General features: G+C 43.8%; 1 protein-coding gene across 1 annotated transcript in view; it reads left to right on the plus strand.

Annotated features, from left to right (window-relative positions):
• Nucleotides 1-457: 457 nt before the first annotated feature.
• The window catches only part of N4bp2 (NEDD4 binding protein 2), a 66,258-nt gene continuing 47,587 nt past the window's right edge, over nt 458-19,128 (plus strand). The window contains exons 1-3 of the mRNA XM_021210316.2: nt 458-547; nt 8,258-8,312; nt 12,599-12,677. The gene's annotated coding sequence lies outside the window, so the exon portion shown is untranslated. The remainder of the gene's footprint in view (nt 548-8,257; nt 8,313-12,598; nt 12,678-19,128) is intronic.

The following is a 19,128-nucleotide window of genomic DNA, read 5'->3' on the forward strand; positions in this document are numbered from 1 at the left end:
AACAAAATTAAAAACTCCGAAACGACCAGTAGTAGCATCATTAATCAGAAGGCTAGAGAGAGAAAGAGACACTTTTGTACTCTGATCGTTTCATGTCAGGACAGAACAAATTAAACGGGGAAGTCAGAGTCCTACAGGAAAAACATGGAGCGGGCTTAGGGGACGGGCTAATCATCCAGGATCGTTAACAGGGAAAGGGAACACTGTTGCTTTTTCTTGGCACCTGAAAACTCCAGCTCCACACTGGCAAAGGCCGCAGCTCTTTTGGGCTCAGGCCAGCGGGTTCCGACCGCACGTTGGCGGCGCGGGCTGGGTCCCGGCAGCCTCTGTCCGGGTTGCTGGGGCCGCGGGGCCCTTTGTTCCCGCGGGGCGCCGCCGCCCGTCCGCCCCGAGCGAGCGGGCCCCCGTGGGGGACAGCGCGGGGCCCATCGCCTCGCCTCGCCCCGCCGACCTCGCAGCTGCAGTCCCGCCCGCCCCAGCTCCTAGTTCCTCCCTCGCTGCCCCGGGCCAGAACGACCTTGTTTTGCTTTTCGGGCTCGGGAGAGAGGTGAGGGCTAGACCCGGCCGCGGTTCACCGGGGCGCTTACACGGGCAAGCAGTAGGGGAGCCCCCGCGTCAGCGCGAAGGGACCCGCACCCCGATTTTCCCCGGCGCCCTCGGGGGACAGCGGCGGGCCGCAAGCTTCCGGGAGAGCCTCGGGGTGGGGGGGCCCCCCGCGGGTCCCGGGCTGCGCCTCCCGCCAGGCCCGGGACTCACTTCTCGTAACGGAGCCGGCGAGGCGCCGGCACCGGTGGGCTCGAGTCTCCGGGCCGGCGCCGTGGCGGGCGCGGGCGGACGCATCCTCCAGGAGAGCCCGGGGTGGGGGGTGCGGAGAGGCAGAGGTCGCGGCCCCGGGGCGGGGGCGGAGATCCACCTGGCTACGTGGCAGCCATTGCGGCGGCCGCGAGACCCCTCCCCACGCGGCCGCCCACCCGCCCTCTCGCGGCGGGCTCCTGCGCGGCTGCTCTTCCCCGGTCGGACGGAGAGCGGCAGTGTGTCCTCGCTCCGCACGCTCGCTGCGTCTCCCCCCCCCCCCCCCCCCCCGCGGACACAGCAGCTCGCCAGCCCCGCGCCGCCCCGCGCCGCGCCGGAGAGCGTAGTGGCTGGCGGCGGGAAAGGGTTGCGGACCCGCGGCGCTCACTCGACGACACGGCCCCGGGGGCCCCGACGCCCCGCTCCCGCGGCAGGTAAAGGCGGAGGGTGGCGAGGCGGGCGGCGGGACCCGGGGAGGAAAAGAGCGGGAGGGGATCCCGGGAGCGCGGAGTTCCAGAGGAGGAGGAGGGCCCGAGGCGGGCGGCGAGCGAGAGACGCGGCAATCCCGGGCAGGCGCGGGCCGGGCGCCGGGCGGGCGGGCGGAAGGGGAGTGAGGCGTCGCGGGAGGCGGGCCCTGGCGCGGGGCCCGAGGCCGAGCGAAGGCGGGCGCCGCGGCAGCTTCCCCGGCCGCTTCTCCAGCGCCTGGCGGGCCTCCAGGCCCCGACACACCCCTCCCGCCCCCGGACTCTCCCGGTGCCTTCCCGCCCCGACTTGACCTCGCGCCCCTGCGAGCGCCCCGCCGTTTTCCCAGGCCGAGCCTTGTGGGAACTCGGGCCGCCTGCCCGGGTTCGTCGTGCTCGTAGAGCTGTTTATTTACTCTCACTTCCAAACCACACGCACGCTCGCACGCTCACTCCACACCGGCAGGCTGGCCTCCCTCCGGGCCGGTGCGCCCGCGATCCCTCGCCCCTTCCCATCCGTAACTTTCCCTCTCGCTCTCCGAAAACCGGGGCTTCGAGAGAGGGAGTCAGACCGCGGGGCAGAGTTTATCCCGCTCGCGCTTTTGGTTACAACACTTTCTTTATTCCTCCCCCAAAAAGAGAGCGGGAAGAATAGAATTTTTTGTTTTTTTTAAGTCGATGCCAGCCTGATCGGAGGCAGGGCCCGCTGGCTTTAGGGAATCCTTTCGCACATGTCTTTAGGAGTGGGAGGTGGCTTTGCTGCACCGACAGGTTTGTACACACTCTTGCCATGCAGTGGTTGTAATGTCTCCATGGCACAGGTCTGGCTTGAGAAGGATTGGCTGCTTTTTCTACTCGGTGTCTCCGAGCCAATCAAGAAGCGCGGCTTGCCTGGAGACTGGTTAACTCAGAAAAGGTGGGGATTGGTTGAGCCCCCGAGGAGGGGGAAAAAAAAATCCCGGAGATAACCTGGCCTTTCAGAAAACAATGACTGATTTGCAGCTGCCTCTCCGCTCCCAGTTAATGTATTTCTTTTTAATACATTACCCTTCGATAGCAATATTCGCCTTTTCATTCCTAAAAAAAAAATCACTTCCACTGTTGGCTTTCAGATTAGCTCTCAGATGCAACTCGTTCGAACTCCTGTGGTTCAGTTTTCACAGAAATAATTTTTACGTTTTTTAAGAAACATAACAATGCGTTTTTGTGTGTTAAGTGTGGTTCAGTTTTCTTTCAGCCGATTTTTTTGTTGTTGTTGTAGTTAAAGGTCAGTCAGTTTTCAGTTACTATGCCAACGTATTATTTAAATGTTCTGCGGAGATGGGGGGAGGGTGCTACAGTGGTGGAGGTATTGGGAAGAATTAGAAATGGCTGCTGCTCTTCTACAGAGAGACAGCGATTTAGTTAACGAGGAAAACAAACCGAAACAGCAGCAGTAGCAGCAACAACAAACTCAACCTGGAAAGCAGTAACAGACCCCTCTTTCCTGCAGATCAGTGTACTGTACTGAAAGCTTTCTGTTCACCTGTTGGCTTTAGTCGCTGTCAAGTGGCAGTACTGAACTTAATAGGAAAACGGGCTTAAGTCATGGTAAAGGCATTTATCTTCTACACAATTAGAAGCTAACTCCTATCAATGTAGGTGTGTTTTAAAAAAGACATTTTTCTTTTAAAATGCCATGGTTTTTAATCCCGTTTCTCTGAGTCTTTTGATATGCAGAGGAAACTTTTATTTTTATTTATTTATTTTTTTTGAGGTATGTTCTCCATATATATTCCTGGTGGGCCTCAACTCAAATACCCACCTGCCTCTGCTTCTCAAGTGTTTTAAAGGTCTGATCAACTACACCCAGCAGAACCGTTTATTAATCAGCTTGAATTTTAGAAAGTAAGTGCCTGGCCTATCTCCTTGGCCTTCCCTTCCTTCAACTTTTCATATACAGAATCATGGAAGTTTCCTATACAGAATCATTGAAGTTTCCTATACAGAATCATGGAAGTTTCATATACAGACTCATGGAAGTTTCATATACAGAATCATGGAAGTTTCATATACAGACTCATGGAAGTTTTCATATACAGAATCATGGAAGTTTCCTATACAGAATCATGGAAGTTTTCATATACAGAATCATGGAAGTTTCCTATACAGAATCATGGAAGTTTTCATATACACAATCATGGAAGTTTCATATACAGAATCATGGAAGTTTCATATACAGAATCATGGAAGTTTCATATACAGAATCATGGAAGTTTCATATACAGAATCATGGAAGTTTTCATATACAGAATCATGGAAGTTTTCATATACAGAATCATGGAAGTCTGAGGCAGAGCCAGCTGTCAGGCTGAGCAGTGAGTCTCAACATATATCTTTTAAGTTCCCTTTAGAGTAGTTTATGTAGGAGTTGAGATTGAAGTTTTTTTAGTACTGCCCCTTGCAGATTAATACATTATTTTTATTCATCTTTATGGTAATCAAATCACTTACTGATGCCCAGCCTGTTTTAAGGACTTAGCATTCCTTGTGTTTAATCTGCCACACTCTGAAATTTGCACTCCCTGTTTTCACCTTTGCTTTCCAGATAAAAAAACATTCAAATTTCTAAAAGTCACCCAAGTGAAGTATACTTGAGGTTCAGGAAAACCTATATTTTTATGATACAAACTTACCCCCCCTCTTTTTAAAGATTTATTTTATATATGTAAGTATACTGTTGCTGTCTTCAGACACACCAGAAGAGGGCATCAGATCCCATTACAGATGGTTGTGAACCACCTTGTGGTTGCTGGGAGTTGAACTCGACCTCTGGAAGAGCAGTCAGTGCTCTTAACCACTGAATCATCTCTCCAGCCCCCAGCCTCTCTCTTAATACATTTCCATAGCTCTTTGAGACTAGAACTTTTTTTTTTTGTTTTTTGAGATAGGGTCCCACTATGTAGGCTGCCCTGAACTCTATGTAGACCACGGTGGCCTCAAATTCATATTCAAATTCACCTGCCTGTACCTCCCAAACTAGGATTAAAGGCATACCCCCCACCATGTCTGACTTACATCTTTTGATATCAGAATACTACATTTTCAAAGATTTGTTCAATTATAAGATATTATTCTTATTTTATGTGTCAGTATAAACAATTACTCCAAGTGGAAGTGCCGAGTCATTGACTGTGGGCTCAAGCACCAGCATGCACAAATGGATGTCCGTGGATAAAATGAGGCTGCTGGATTCTTACCTGGACAGCTTTCCTTCTAGCAATTTAGTTTCCTTATATATAAGGATATATAATTTTTAAATGGTGAAGGGTTTTGGTTCCTGGGTTTGCTTGTATTTCCTGGCCTTTCCCAATGAGGCCTCCAGCCTAGTGCAGGCTTTGAGACTTGAGAAGGAAGGCCTCCAGAACGCTGGGAGCATTGTTCCTTCTTATCCCACAGCTCAGAGCTCACTGCCTTCCAGGGATGATTGGTGCTCCTAGACGGCAGTTAATTGGCTCTCTGACCACACACAGCTTAACATCGTAAAAGAATGCTTCATTGATTCCTGTGGGTTATGACACCGATAAGTCAGCTGGATTCTTATGATTACTAATCAGTGGAATTACCGGTCAGAAGTTCCACATTGTTCTTACCGAAGCTGGTTACTCTGTTCACTAAAAATTCCTAGACTGTCCGCCATCAGTCCTTGTTCTAAATATGGATTGTCGGTACCTACTCTATTATTTTTCCCTCTGGACATGGTATCAAGGCCCAGATTGACCTTGAATTCATGATGTGGCAGAGGTTAGTTCTAGGTCTTGCTCCTGATAAGAACTACAGAGTATTAAATGTACCTGCCAAAGTCCAATTGATGATGAACCGTAGTGAGAAGTCTGAAGCTTAGAAATAATTCTGTTTGAGAACCTAAATGGTGGCAGCTCTGGCTTGAGATCTCAGGACTTGGGAAGCTGAGGCAGGAAGACTCACAAGTAAGCTCAGGGTGGATCTGGGCTGTGGGCTACATAATGAGTTCCAAGCCAATCCGAGCTAGAAATTCTACCTCAAAAAATCATAAAGGGGGCTAGAGAGATGCCTCAGCAGTTAGGAGCACTGGCTATTTTCCCAGAGGACCTGGGTTCGATTTCCAGCACCCACATGGTTACTAACAGCTAGCTGTCTGTAACTCTGGTCTCAGGAGATCTGACATCCTCTTCTCGTCTCCATAGGTACCAAGTGTACGTGTGGTACACGCACATACATGCAGGAAAAACATCCATACACATTTTTAAAAAGTTGGGTAGAAGGATGGATGGAGGGAGAAAGGCAATAAACCGATTATCAAAAAAATTGATACAGTTGCCCACTACATTGCCCTGGCTGTCCAGCTGGCCTTAAACTCACAATTATCCCCCTGCCTCTGCCTCCCAAGTGCTGACGTTAAGATTGTACTCTACCATCTTTAATCCATATATTTTAAGAAGGATATTTAAAAGGTATTTCTGCTAATTAAATTTAAGAATTAGTTTGGAAGATTGTGAATAGAACTTAATTTTTTTGTTTGTTTCCTTTTTTTCTAGATGGGCATGGTATCTCATTCCTGGTACTGGGTAGACAGGGCGGGGTGTCACTGCAAATTCAAGGCTAGGCTAGTCTGTAGTGATTTCCAGGCCAGCTAGGGTTCTATAGTGAGATCTTGTCTCAAAACAAAAACAAATCACTACCCCCCCCCCCCCACAAATCCCAAACCCAAACAACAATGAAAACCCCACCAAAATCCTGTCTTGAATGTCTGAGTCTGTGTGGAATCCCTTCACTTCCGGCCCTCTTTCCCCTGGACTTTGTGCTGACCCAGCTTTGAGATGTAGGTGGTGTTTGCGGTAACGTCGTCTTCATTCTTTCCCGTGCTCTTACTACTTACTGAGTAACAGCCTCCGTAGACTCGGAATCTCTGGAAGGCTGGTATTGAGTCTTAGCATTTTGGCTTAATGTCATTTCCAACACCCTAGGGCAGTGGTTCTCAACCTTCTTAATGCTGTGACCCTTTAATACAGTTCCTCAGGTTGTGGCAACCATCAACCCTAAGATGATGTTTGTTGCTACTTCATAACTGTAATTTTGTTACTGTTATGAATTGTAATGTGAATATCTGATATTCATGCAGGATGTCTGATATGTGACCCCTGTGAAAGGGTCTTTCAACCCCAAAGAGACTGCCACCCACAGGTTGAGAATGGCTGTCCTAGAAGAATGGGGATGTTAAATAACTTTTGGTGTTAATAACAGATACTTGTTATTAACAAAAAGTATTTTGTGCTGTCATCACATATGTTCTGATAATTTTGTAAATTGATAGCCCAAAGATCCTTTTCTGGTAACTGGGCATCTGTCTTTTTTTTTTCCTCTTTTCTTTTTTTTCTTTTGTTTTTTTTTTATTAGATATTTTCTTCATTTACATTTCAAATGCTATCCCCAAAGCCCCCTATATCCTCCCCCAGCCCTGCTGAGCATCTGTCTTAATGACATGTCCATTTGGGTATTTCTTTTTTTTTTTTTTTTTTAAAGATTTATTTATTATATATAAGTACACTGTAGCTATCTTCAGACACACCAGAAGAAGGCATCAGATCTCATTATAGATGGTTGTGAGCCACCATGTGGTTGCTGGGATTTGAACTCAGAACTTCCAGGAGAGCAGTCAGTGCTCTTAACCGCTGAGCCATCTCTCCAGCCCTTGATATTTTTTCTGATAATTCAAAGTCTGCATATTCCAAAACTAGTCATCATCAACTGTGCTATCCTTGAACCAAAATGTACATAGGGTTCTCCCTTTTGCATCTCTTTTTCTCTGGAAAGATTAAACTAGGTAGTGCAAGTGCATCCACGGCTTGGCAGTGCATAGGCCATTCCTTGTTCCTTCTCATTTTACTTGTACTGGATCACTGGGTCTCATTGGGTTATTTCTGGAACAATCTCTTGGATGTATTTGTTATCCTGGTGTTGCCATTGTTGGGATTGTGGTTGCTCTAATAGCTTCCTGACTTGTCATCCATGAGCAAGTATGGTTGTAGGTTTTTTCCCTTTCATTGCATTCATGGGCTAGATTTGGCTTTCAGAATCTGTATAATTTGACTTCAAATTTACTTCATCCTCCTGCCTTTCTCCTTCCCCTTAGTGAGCTAGTCTTAGTGATTTGAATTTTTTCTTTAACATGCCAAGTTCTTTAAATCTAGGCAGTCTTACGAAACCTTTGTCTGTCTTGAATGCCTCTTTACTTCCATGGTTACCTGCACTGTGTTTGCTAAGTCGTACTTGTTTGCCATGTCTCAAGTGTGGGCGATGCTCTACTAAAAATCTTTGACACAAAGCTGGGTTACACAAGCCGTGTGTTTCCTTAGTACTCTGTGTTCTCATAATCACACTAATTGCTTGCTTATTCGTCATTTGTTAAAGGTATAACAAAGTGTCTGAAAAATAGGATCTGATTTGCATTGAATCATAATAAAAAAGCAATTAAATTGTAATTTGGGAGTTTACTTAGAAGAGAAAGAACAGAGATATTGGATCTGATAGATGAACATTTTCTAAGCCTGAATAAAAAATATTCTTTGACATCTAATTTCCATCCTTTCAGTTTTCTTGTTATTGGGGGCACTTTGGAGTTGAAGCGTTAGAAGTGGCCTGCGGGGGTGGGTGGGATGTTGTTGGCTCATATAACAATATAATAGAAACTGTATGATGCAGATAGTCATGAGGATGGGAATTGGACCATAGCCAGGCCTTTCCTGTACATACAGCACATATGGGCCTCATTCCTCTTTCTGCTAAGGATAGGACCTGGTTCTATCTGCACAGGCTCATCTTTTAGTTTCATGTTAGTGCCTCTCTGTGTTATTTGATGACACTTTAGCCTGGGTTCTCTTAATGGGAAAGTGACCCCTGATGGAGCAAGGGATGGGGAAGGAGTTCTGGGCAGATATCCATTACTGTTCATAGTCACTTGTCTGATTATGCATTGGTTCTTGTAGGTACTTTATTTATGGGAAAGAGATTACAGACCTGAGTATTGCAGGTGCTGAGATGGTAAGTCTACTGCTTAAAAAAAACAGTTCATAGTTTTGGCTTATACTAGCATATAGGATATTCACTGAGTTTTTGTTCGCTAATAACATACATACCGACTTTTATAATAGTAGTCTAAAGTGAATTCAAAGGTGCTAAGATAAAGGTATGCCCAGAATGCAATGGGAGTTGAGTTGAAATCAGACTTCGGGAGAGTGGGTGACATTTGTAAAAGTTAATGGAGCTAGGGAATATTGCTTTATTGTGATGTAGTGCATGTGGGTTGAGCATGTATGAGACAGACACATTATACTGATTTACCTCCTGATAGAAGCGCCTGATAGATAGAGATAGTTGCAGATGGAGTAGAGAGAATGTGAAGTGTGGGAAGAAGATGCTGTTAGAGATAGATGCAGATGGCGTAGAGAGAATGTAGTAGGTATAGGAAGAAGATGCTGTTATGAACCAAAAAAGGTGAGTAGAACAAAGGCTGGTTATGTGACAGAGCCCAGGAGGAACAATGACATGAAAGAAGTGAGCAGAAGAGCTGTCTGTGAATGAGGCTAAGAGTGCCGGCTAGAGAAACCCAGCGGGAATCCTTGGTGTCCACTGGGGATGCATTCCAAGATCCTAAACAGAAGCTGGAAACTGGGGATAGTATACCACACCTTACATGGAGTATGTTTATCTTTTCTTCAGTCCATATGTATTAAAAGTCTCCATGTACAAAGCATTCTACTGATGCTTTGGTGTATATAAAATATGCTTTGTTTTCATGATCTCTTAGTCTAATTAGGAAATGAATAATGGATAAGAAAGGGATCAGTAAGATGGCTTAGAGGGTGAAGGTACTTCATGCCAAGGCTGATGACCTGAGTTTAATACCAGATCTCATATGATGGAAAGAAAGAATAGATATTTTGCTGTTAGTTGTCGTCTGACCCCACATGCACAGCATAGCATGCACATGCTCTCATTCATGCATCACACATCACATGCAGTAGACAAATAGAAAAAAATCTTGAGGAGAAAAGAAGTTGGAGATATGGTTTGAAGGTGATGGTGGAGGAAATAGTTATGTCGGTATGAGAGAAGACAAGGTTAAATGATGGCGGCAGAGAGAATCACAGTAAGTGAAAGCTAAGTATCAGCATTATGTTTGCTAACGACATGGCTCATGCTATTGTTTATGGGGGGAGGTACTTTATGAGATTGAGAATATTATTGAGTGCAGAGCTGTAAAGTATGCATTGTGAAACAAACTTTGAGATGGTTTAGATAGATTGCATATCAAGAATCTAACTGCATGTGTTGTGTCATGCATGTGGAATCCCTTCTAGCACCTGGACTGTGGAGGCAGGAAGATCATCTCCGCTACAAAGCAATTTTAGGCCAGCCTGAACTATGTAAAATATCATGGGGAGAGGAGAGGGAATGAGAGTAAATTCCTGACTGGAAATATGTTGAATGGCACATAGAAAATTCTGGGTTCAGTCCTCAGTACCACTAAAAATAAAAACAAACAAAAACCTAAGTTGAAGTATAAGTATAGATACCCGGGATGGAATAATACATACTGTTCTCTTTAAGAAAAGAGGACACGGACATGGGGTTCTGGCTCTAAGGTAGTATACTTCCTAGCATGTTTTCCCATGTATATAGTAACACTTATGGTAAAGTATAACTGATGGGGCTGGAGAGATGGCTCAGCGGTTAAGAGCACTGACTGCTCTTCCGCAGGTCCTGAGTTCAGTTCTCAGCAATGACATGGTGGCTCACAACCATCTGATGTCCTCTTCTGGTGTGTCTAAAGACAGCTACAGTGTACTCATATAAATAAATAAATCTTAAAAAGAAGTGTCACGTATGAATACAGTAGGAGATGAACAACAATAGTGAATAGTAAAATAGGAAATGGACAGTTCTAACAGTATACTGTAATAATAAAAGTTATATGGATGTGGGCTCTCAGGTTATACTGTTGGGGCTGGAGAGATGGCTCAATGGTTCTGCTCTTCTGGAGAACCTGGGTTCAGTTCCCAGCACTCAAACGGCAGCTCCCAGCCATGTGTAACTCCAGTTCCAGGAGGTCCAGTGTCCTCTGTGGGACCAGACATGCATGTGCTACACAAACACAATATAGGCGAAACATTTGTATTTATTAAAAACTATTGAAGGATCATACTCATACTTGTTTTGTGATATGAGGTCACCCAGTCACAGGGGCCTTATGTGATGAGATGAAGCAAGGAAGTCATCCCTCTTGAGGAAGCAGCAGGCTGCTTTGTTCACTGAATTCGAAAGAGTTGGTCATATGCACATATGAATACATATGTATAGATATTTTTGAGACAGAGTCTTGCTATGTAGCCCTGGCTCGTCTTGGATTCTTTTGAGCAGTTTGGGTTTAAGCTTGCACTGTTGTGCTGTGTACCGGGATGACAGATGTAGTGTCCTATCTGGCTCCCAGGGAATGTTGTGAGTAGGGAAGAAGGGTTTATTACGTTTGGCTCACGTCTGAGGTTTTGTCTGGCCTCTTTGCTGTGGGCCTATGGGGAGGTATGGCATCACGGTGACTGGAGTATGGGGTAGACCATGGTTGCTCATTTCATCTCAGTCGGAGGCAGAAAGAGACAGAGACCCTTCATATGACATGCTTCTGGTGAATTGCTTTCTAAGATTTTTATCAAAACAGCCCCATCTGGGGACTAACCTTTCAACACATAACCCTTGGGGGCCACTTTCTTTTCAAAGCCCGACAGTACTCCTTGTAAGTGTTTGAGTTTCGTTGGTACTGGGGATCACATTTAGGCCGTCCATGCTAGGTGACCACTACCACTAAGCCATTTGAAATAAGGTTATGGTAAGTAGTACTGGAGATAAACCCATCACTCTGTCATTTTTACTCCTTTTCTCCCTAGTCTTTGATGAAGATTTGAGATAGTATCTCCCCATGTAGCTCAGTCTGGCCTTACAATTGCTGTGAACCCCCAGCTGGTCTCAGACTTTTGTCGCTCTGCCTTAGCCTCCTGTGTGTGGGAGTTTCAGGCATGGGCCACTACACCTGGTTATATAATGGCAATTTTTATTGACATTTTACCTAATAATGATTTTTAGTATTGATCAGTGATTTTAGTTTTAGTTTTTTAATCATTTATTTGTGAAATAAAAAATGAGATTCAAAAGTAAAAATAGGCTGGAGAGATGGCTCAGTTCTTCAGAGCACTTACTACTCTTTGGGCCTGGCTTCTATTTATAGTACTCAGGTGGCAGCTCACAGCCATCTACAACTTTAGTTTTAGGGGATCTAATGCCCTCTTCTGGATCTGTGGGCACCAGGTGTGCATGTTGTGGACAGACATACATGTAGGAAAAGCACTCATACATGCATACATTTAAAAAAAAAACTTAAGGGCTGGAGAGATGGCTCAGTGGTTAAGAGCACTGACTGCTCTTCGGAATGTCCTAAGTTCAAATCCCAGCAACCACATGGTGGCTCACAACCATCTGTAATGAGATCTGATGCCCTCTTTTGGTGCATCTGAAGACAGCTACAGTGTACTTAGATATAATAATAAATAAATCTTTAAACAAACAAACAAACAAACTTAAAAGCAAATTTATTTTTTTTAAAGGTAAAAACTGGAACACATTAAAAAGTGATTTGTTCTCATTTTGTTTTCAATCTCTTGACTAATGTAAAGACAGTAGCTCGCTAGCTAAGTCATGAATAGGCTTTGGACTCAGGTTGAACTATGGACTAGTGTAGAAGGGGTGTCAGTGAAGGAAACTCAAGGTCTTGGATCGAGCATGGGGAAAGGGTAGTCAGGACCGTTATCCGGTCTAAGGAATAGTCCAAATCAAACTCAAACAAGCAAAATGAATTATTGCGTTTTCGTTACTTATTCTCTGTGATAGTATCCTACTTAGAACAAATGCTTAGCTTTTGTTCTTTATAAAAAATATTTTCAAACTGTAGTGATTCCTTCTAGTTGTGTCAAACTCTTTCTTCTTTTAAGTAGCTTTCAGCTAACAATATCATATACTCCCAAATGTTTAATCTATTTTAGATTTTTTTGTTTAGAATTATAATTTGAATGCTGGGCATGGTGGGTGGTACACACACGCCTTTAATTCCTGCACTTGGGAGGCAGAGACAGGTGGATCTCTGTGAGTTCCAGGCTAGCCTAATCAATAGAGTAAGTCTCAGGGCTACATTTTGAGACCCCATCTCCCCAAAAGATTGTAAACTGATTAAATTGTGCCTTATAAGTATATTTTACATTGCATTTTATTGTATTTTCTAGTAAGAAGACTGCCATAGAGTTGCAGACAACAATCTTTGGCCTCCCTAATCACATGAGTGTTGTCAATGCCAGCCAGACAGTAAGTACTACTAAGATTGGGGGTGGCGTGGGGGATATTTTACACATAGGTTTTCAAACTTCGATTTACATATTTGAGTGATTAAAAGAAAAATCATGAGAAAGCAAGTCTCACATTTTTGTTACTAGGTATTTGGAAGAGCTGTGTCAGCTTAACTTCCATTTAGTGACTGTTTTAGTCTCTCCTTAAGACACAGTCCTCCCCTACCCCTTGCTTATTTGAGGCAGGGTTTCTCTGTCTAGCCCTGGCTGTCCTGGACCTCTCTTTGTACACCCAAGATCTGCCAGCCTGCCTCTGCTTCTTGAGTGCTGAGATTAAAGGCGTGTGCCACCATGCCCCTCCCGACATATCACTTCTTTATCTTTTTTACATAATGTTAGCCATCTATACATTTTGCATGTGTCTTTTTTTATGTGTGGAACCATGTTAACAGTTTCAGGTTATGATCCATGTTCTCAAAAAACACATTGTTATTTTCAGTTTAGGTTTCATTGCTGTGAAGAGACACCATGACCAAAGCAACTCTTATAAGGCTAACATTTAATTACAGTTTGAGAGATTCAGTCCATTATGGTCATAGGCAGAAGCACTGTGGCATATGGAATAGCATGCTGCTGGAGACTGCCCTGAGAGTTCTACACCTTAAAGACAGCAGAGGGAGATTGAATTGCACACTGGGCGGAGCTTGAGCATAGCGACCTCAGTGCTTGCCCCCATAGTGACACAGTTCTTCCAGTAAGGCCACACCCCTTAATAGTGCCACTCTTCATAGGCCAAACATTCAAACACATGAGTTCACAGGGGCCATTCCTATTCAAACCACAAACATGTTGGTCAAGGAGATGCACATCTACAGGTGAAACTGAAAGTTACTTTTTGAGTGGATACCCGTAGGCATATTTTTCCCCCTGTTATTTTATTTGGGTTCTTTTATTTATAACTCCCTTCCAACCCTTATCCACACTAATCCTTTCCAACCTCCCCCCCTCCCCCAGGCCAACACTAGGTAGGAGAGAAAGAAGGTTAGAGAGGAAAGGGGGTGTGGGTCTCTTTAAACTACTTCCTGCTGACTAAGGGCATTGAGTTCCTTGGGTCAAGTCCAATCTTCATAGTCAGGATATCTTTAACTTTTTCTTGTCAAACTACAACAGCAGAGACCACCAGCAGCTACCTCCTCCTTCAGAGCTCCTCAGAATTCAACTGTCTGTAGCTGGTAGAATCACACCCCTGCCTGAGCATGAAAATAGTCAGCTGGGGTGGATGAACTTAAGCAGCCCCATATACCACACCTGGGATTAAAGCAAAGACATGTTTACATAACACAACTGGGCTTTTATTTTTTTAAAGATAGATTTATTTATTTACTAATTATATGTAAGTACACTATAGCTGTCTTCAGATACACCAGAAGAGGGAATCAGATCTCCTTACGGATGGTTGTGAGCCACCACGTGGTTGCTGGGATTTGAACTCAGAACCTTCAGAAGAGCAGTTGGGTGCTCTTAACAACTGAGCCATCTCACCAGCCCACAACTGGGCTTTTAAAGAAACCAAAATTCTCACTGCAGATACCCTGGTCAGTCACTTTCTCCAGGGTCTGCCCAAGGGGTGTAGGGAGCATGGTGCTCTGTGCCTGCCACTTGGTACACAGTCTCCAGTGTTGAAGATGAAGAGCTGGGTCAGCACTGGGTATTGCTCTCGCTACTCTAGGCTCTATGGGACAGTGGCGGGGGAGACTGATCATGACTAAATCTATTACAGAGAACACAGGTTAGTTAGTGAGCTAACAATGGAGGGGCCTAAAGCAAGCAAGATGAACATTGCAGTAGGTAGGGAAGGACTGTAAAGAGGTTGGAACTTGGAACAAGAGCTACATGCTGCTCAGCTACACGCTGGCTTTACCTTGTCAGGGTGGCTCAGGTCTCTGGTGTCTCCAGAACACCTTCTTTTCAATGGCTGCATAATACTTAAGGGTACTGTTGCCATCATATAACTGTTCTGTTTTCTACTGATACTCGGGGTGTCTTCACTTATTAATTATTGTAGTTTTTATGCTATATAAATATATGTTAAAGATAATTGGTTCCTTTTTTATAAATCTGTTCTTTTCTATAAATCTATAAATCTTGTCTGTTTTGGTGACTTACTTAGTCTTGGTATCTCCATGAGACTTTAGTATCTGCATTATCTTTTATCATCTGGTATGTGTGTTTTTTGGAAAGGTTTGCCAGGTAGCTCAGGTTTGATTTGAGTTCAAAACCCTGCCTTAGCTTCTCTGTGCCCTGGGATTCTGAAATTGCAGGTATATGACATATAGTATGCTTGAAATGATCTTTTATTTGACTTAATCTTAAATATTGGGCTGCATAGATGGCTCAACCATTAAAGGCTAGGCTTGGCTTACAACACACACACACACACACACATATATATATATAAAATTTTATTCTTTTTTTTTTTTTTTTTTTTTTTCAAGACAGGATCTCACTATGTAGCCCTGGCTGTCCTGGAACTTAACTATGCTCTATGAGGCTGGCCTCGAACCCTCAGAGATCTACCTGCCTCTACCTCCTGATTGCTGGAGTTACAGGCGTGTGCCACTATGCCTGGTGGATGACTGATCCTCCTGCTCTACCTTCCTAGAGCTGGAATTGCAGGCTCGTGTCTCTACACCCGGTTTTATACAGTGCTAGGCATCAAGCACTCATGTATTGTGCATGTTAGGTGAGTACTCTATAAACTGAGTTCCATCTCGAGCCCCATTAAAAAGGGGATGTTTGGGAGTATGATATAGGATGATGCAAGTTCAAGGCCAGCTTCATCTACATAGCAAGTTTGAGACTAACCAAAGTTGATTATTAAGGTAGAGGTTTTAGGGATTATATATATGAAATTTATGTATAGTATTATTAATAATTAGTATTATTAATAATAATTGTTTATTTGATCCAATTTTTTCATAGTACATCAAACTTTATCTGTCCTTTCTGCATCTTTTTAGAATATATTCTATTATTTAACATAGGTCTGTATGTGAAGAAACTACAGCTTGCTTACAACTCCTGGATTTAAGAGGCTCTCATTATGGAGAAAGGATGACACAAGATTAGATGCTAAATGAGTTAAATATAAATCACGTATAGTACAGAAATGAGAGTGATATAAATTGGATAAAGTAATTGAGATGTTTATCTGTGTTTTTACGCATTAGAATTTCCCATCTGTATTAAATATTGTTTGGACACTTCTCACATTATGTATGATGTCTTTCATGTCACCACATATCTGAACATAAAGAAGGAAAAGAGATAGTTTGTAAGCTGGGGATATATAGGAGGAAGTTAAGATTTGCTTTTGTGTGCTAGGTGTGGTGGCACATACTTTTAATCCCAGCACTAAAGAGGCAGAGGCAGCTGGATCTCTCTGAGTTCAAGACCAGCCTGGTCTACAAAGGGAGTCCAGGACAGCCAGGGCTTTTTAGATGGAGAAACCTTGTCTAACAAAACCAACAAAAAGATTTGCTTTTTTATGAGATAATAGTACCCCCCCAATTCTGAAAAATGCAGATATTATATTTGGAAAATATAAAACTGTATGTAACAAAGTAATATATAAAATATAGTCACAATCCCTTGCTCTTTATAGTCTCATTCTAATCCTACTCTGTTTGGGTGGTTCAAAATATGTTAAAAAAAAAAAGCCCAGGAATGGAGCAGTGTAGCTCAGTAGTAGAGCACTTGTTCAGTTCTAGGTTCTTAGGGTCTAGGTGCAATTTCTGTTTCTCTCTCTCTCTCTCTCTCTCTCTCTCTCTCTCTCTCTCTCTCTCTCTCTCTCTCTGAAGCATTTAAAAAGATTTACTTTAGATGTTTTCTTGCTGTGTTGCCAATGCTGGCCTTGAACTTATTTCTGTACTTAAGCAGTTTTTATGCTTTGTGTCCACAGTAACCTGGACTATAGCTACACCCTAACACATTCAGTTCAAAACAGTTTTTAGTGACTGCCTTTCTTAGTCACTGTCCTGCTCTTGTGAAGAAACACCGTGGCTAAGACAACTCTTACCAAAGAAACCATGTAATTGAGTCTTGCTTGCAGTTTGAGAGCCTCAGTCCATTATGGCAGGGAGCATGGATGGCATCAGGCAGGTGGCCCAGTAGGCTTGGTTATGGAGAAGGAACTGAGAGTTAAACCCTGATCCATGAACAGCGAGAGGAGTGGGGACAGAGACAGACTAGGCTGGGTTCATACCTCCTAACCCTTTTCAGATGGTGCCACTCTGTGGTGACCAAGCATTCAAATATATGATCCTATGGGGACCATTCTCGTTCAGACCACCACACTGCTTAAGGTTCTGTCTTACCAAGTAGAGTAAGTAGCCTTGTTTCTACTTAGCAATAAAAACAAATCAATTTTAAAGGGAGCAAGTAATGCAAATAGATATTTCTTCAAAGAAGACACAGAAGAGGTAATGAACGTGTAACCTTGGCCACATTAAACCTTAGGGAAATGCAAATCAAGACTTACTAGCCAGACTAGATAAATTTAAATAAAATCTCCATAATGAAAATGAAGGGCAGTAGTCGGTACTGGTGCGAGTGTAGTCAATTTGGAGCCCTTGTGTGTAGCTAGTGGGAATCATACTGATGTGGGGTAGCCTCTTGAAAAGTGGCCTTTATGGTTCCTCAAGGGTTAAATGGTTATATGGCTTAGGGTTCCATCTGAGAAGTAAGAAATATGTGTCCACATAAAATTCATTCAGGGCCGGGCGTGGTGGCGCACGCCTTTAATCCCAGCACTCGGGAGGCAGAGGCGGATTTCTGAGTTCAAGGTCAGCCTGGTCTACAGAATGAGTTCCAGGACAGCCAGGGCTACACAGAGAAACGCTGTCTTGAAAAACCAAAAAAAAAAAAAAAAAATTCATTCAGGAGTGTTTAGAACAGACCAAGAGAGATAGATGGCTTGGAGGTTAAGAGCACTCACTGGCTGCTCTTCCAGAGGACCCAAGTTCACTTTCAAGCACCCACATGATGGCTCACAACTGTCTGTAACTCCAGTTCCCGGGGATCCAATGTCCTCTTCTGGCCTTCTTGGGCATTGTGCACATGTGGTGAACTTACATTCAAGCAGGCAAAATACTCATGCACATAAAATAAAAATTTAAAAAGAATGATTAGAGTAAGATCTTTATAATAAAAGTAAACATTAAAATTTCCATCGTTTGGAAAGTTATATATTTGTTACCATAGCTTTATGCTCAGTAACAAAGTGAATGAAGTGATGTCATAGGCTACATCTTACTTTGAAAATGCTTAGTGAAACAAAGCAAACACCAGTGATAAGAAGCCTTATTGCGTGGTTCCATTTAGACCGTGGCCCTGAATAGGCAGTCTACAGAAACAGGAGCTTTGCTGTTGCAGGGGTGAGAGGAGGGAATGGGGATTAAGTGCTTATTTTACATAAGAGGTTATGTCAGGAACATTCTGGAATTAGATTGTGGTGATGGTTGTATGGTGTAGCTGGTCTTTCTATTTCTACTCTGTGGGTTCTTTCTTTTTTCCATCATTTATCCTCCCTACCCCCCATTTCATCCCCTATCACCAGATGAGAGAGAAAGGAGAGAGAGAGAGAGAGAGAGAGAGAGAGAGAGAGAGAGAGAGAGAGAGAGAGAGAGAGAGAGAGAGAGAGAGAGAGATCCTTGAATCTAACTCCTTCTTGTTTATTCTCTGAGTATGACTCAGTATACCACAACCAACCCTGCTTCTCAGGGCCCTAGCCTTTATACGCCTTCTGAAAATTTCCCAGAATTCCAAACATCACACAATCACAGAAACGATCTGCAGCTGGCCAACCACATGTCTGCCAGAGCTAATCATAATTAGCTGCTTTGGACAGTCCAAAGCAGCCCTACACGTGTGCCCACACCTGGAATTAAAACAAAAACACATTCTTATATCTGTGTTTTTCTAAAGAAACCAACATTCCAGAATTGCATTACAGTTCAGCTCTGTAAATATACTGGAAAACCCCTGCATTGTGTACTTCAAAATGGAGAATTTTGGACTTGGGGAGTGTCACACTTATTAGCATATAAGAGGCCTCAGGCTTAATCCTTTGAGACACAAAACCTAACAAATAAACAAGCAAACAACCAAGCAACAAGTAAGATTGAAAAAAGAGGAAAGGGGCCAGAGAGGTGGCTCAGAAGGTATGAGCACTCGCTGCTCTTGCAGAGGATCTGGGTTTGGCTCCCAGCCACCACACTGGGTGACTTACAACCACCTGTAACTCTGGCACCCTCTTCTGGCTTTTGAGGGCACCTGCACATATGTCACCACATAGACAACCAAGTACATAGACACATAAATAAAGAGAAAGAAAAATACCCCCAAAATAAGTGGTTCTCATCATGTGGGTTGTGACCACTTTGGGGGTCAAATAACCCTTTCACAGGAGT

Source organism: Mus pahari, chromosome 13, assembly GCF_900095145.1.
Source record: "Mus pahari chromosome 13, PAHARI_EIJ_v1.1, whole genome shotgun sequence".
NCBI lineage: Eukaryota > Metazoa > Chordata > Mammalia > Rodentia > Muridae > Mus > Mus pahari.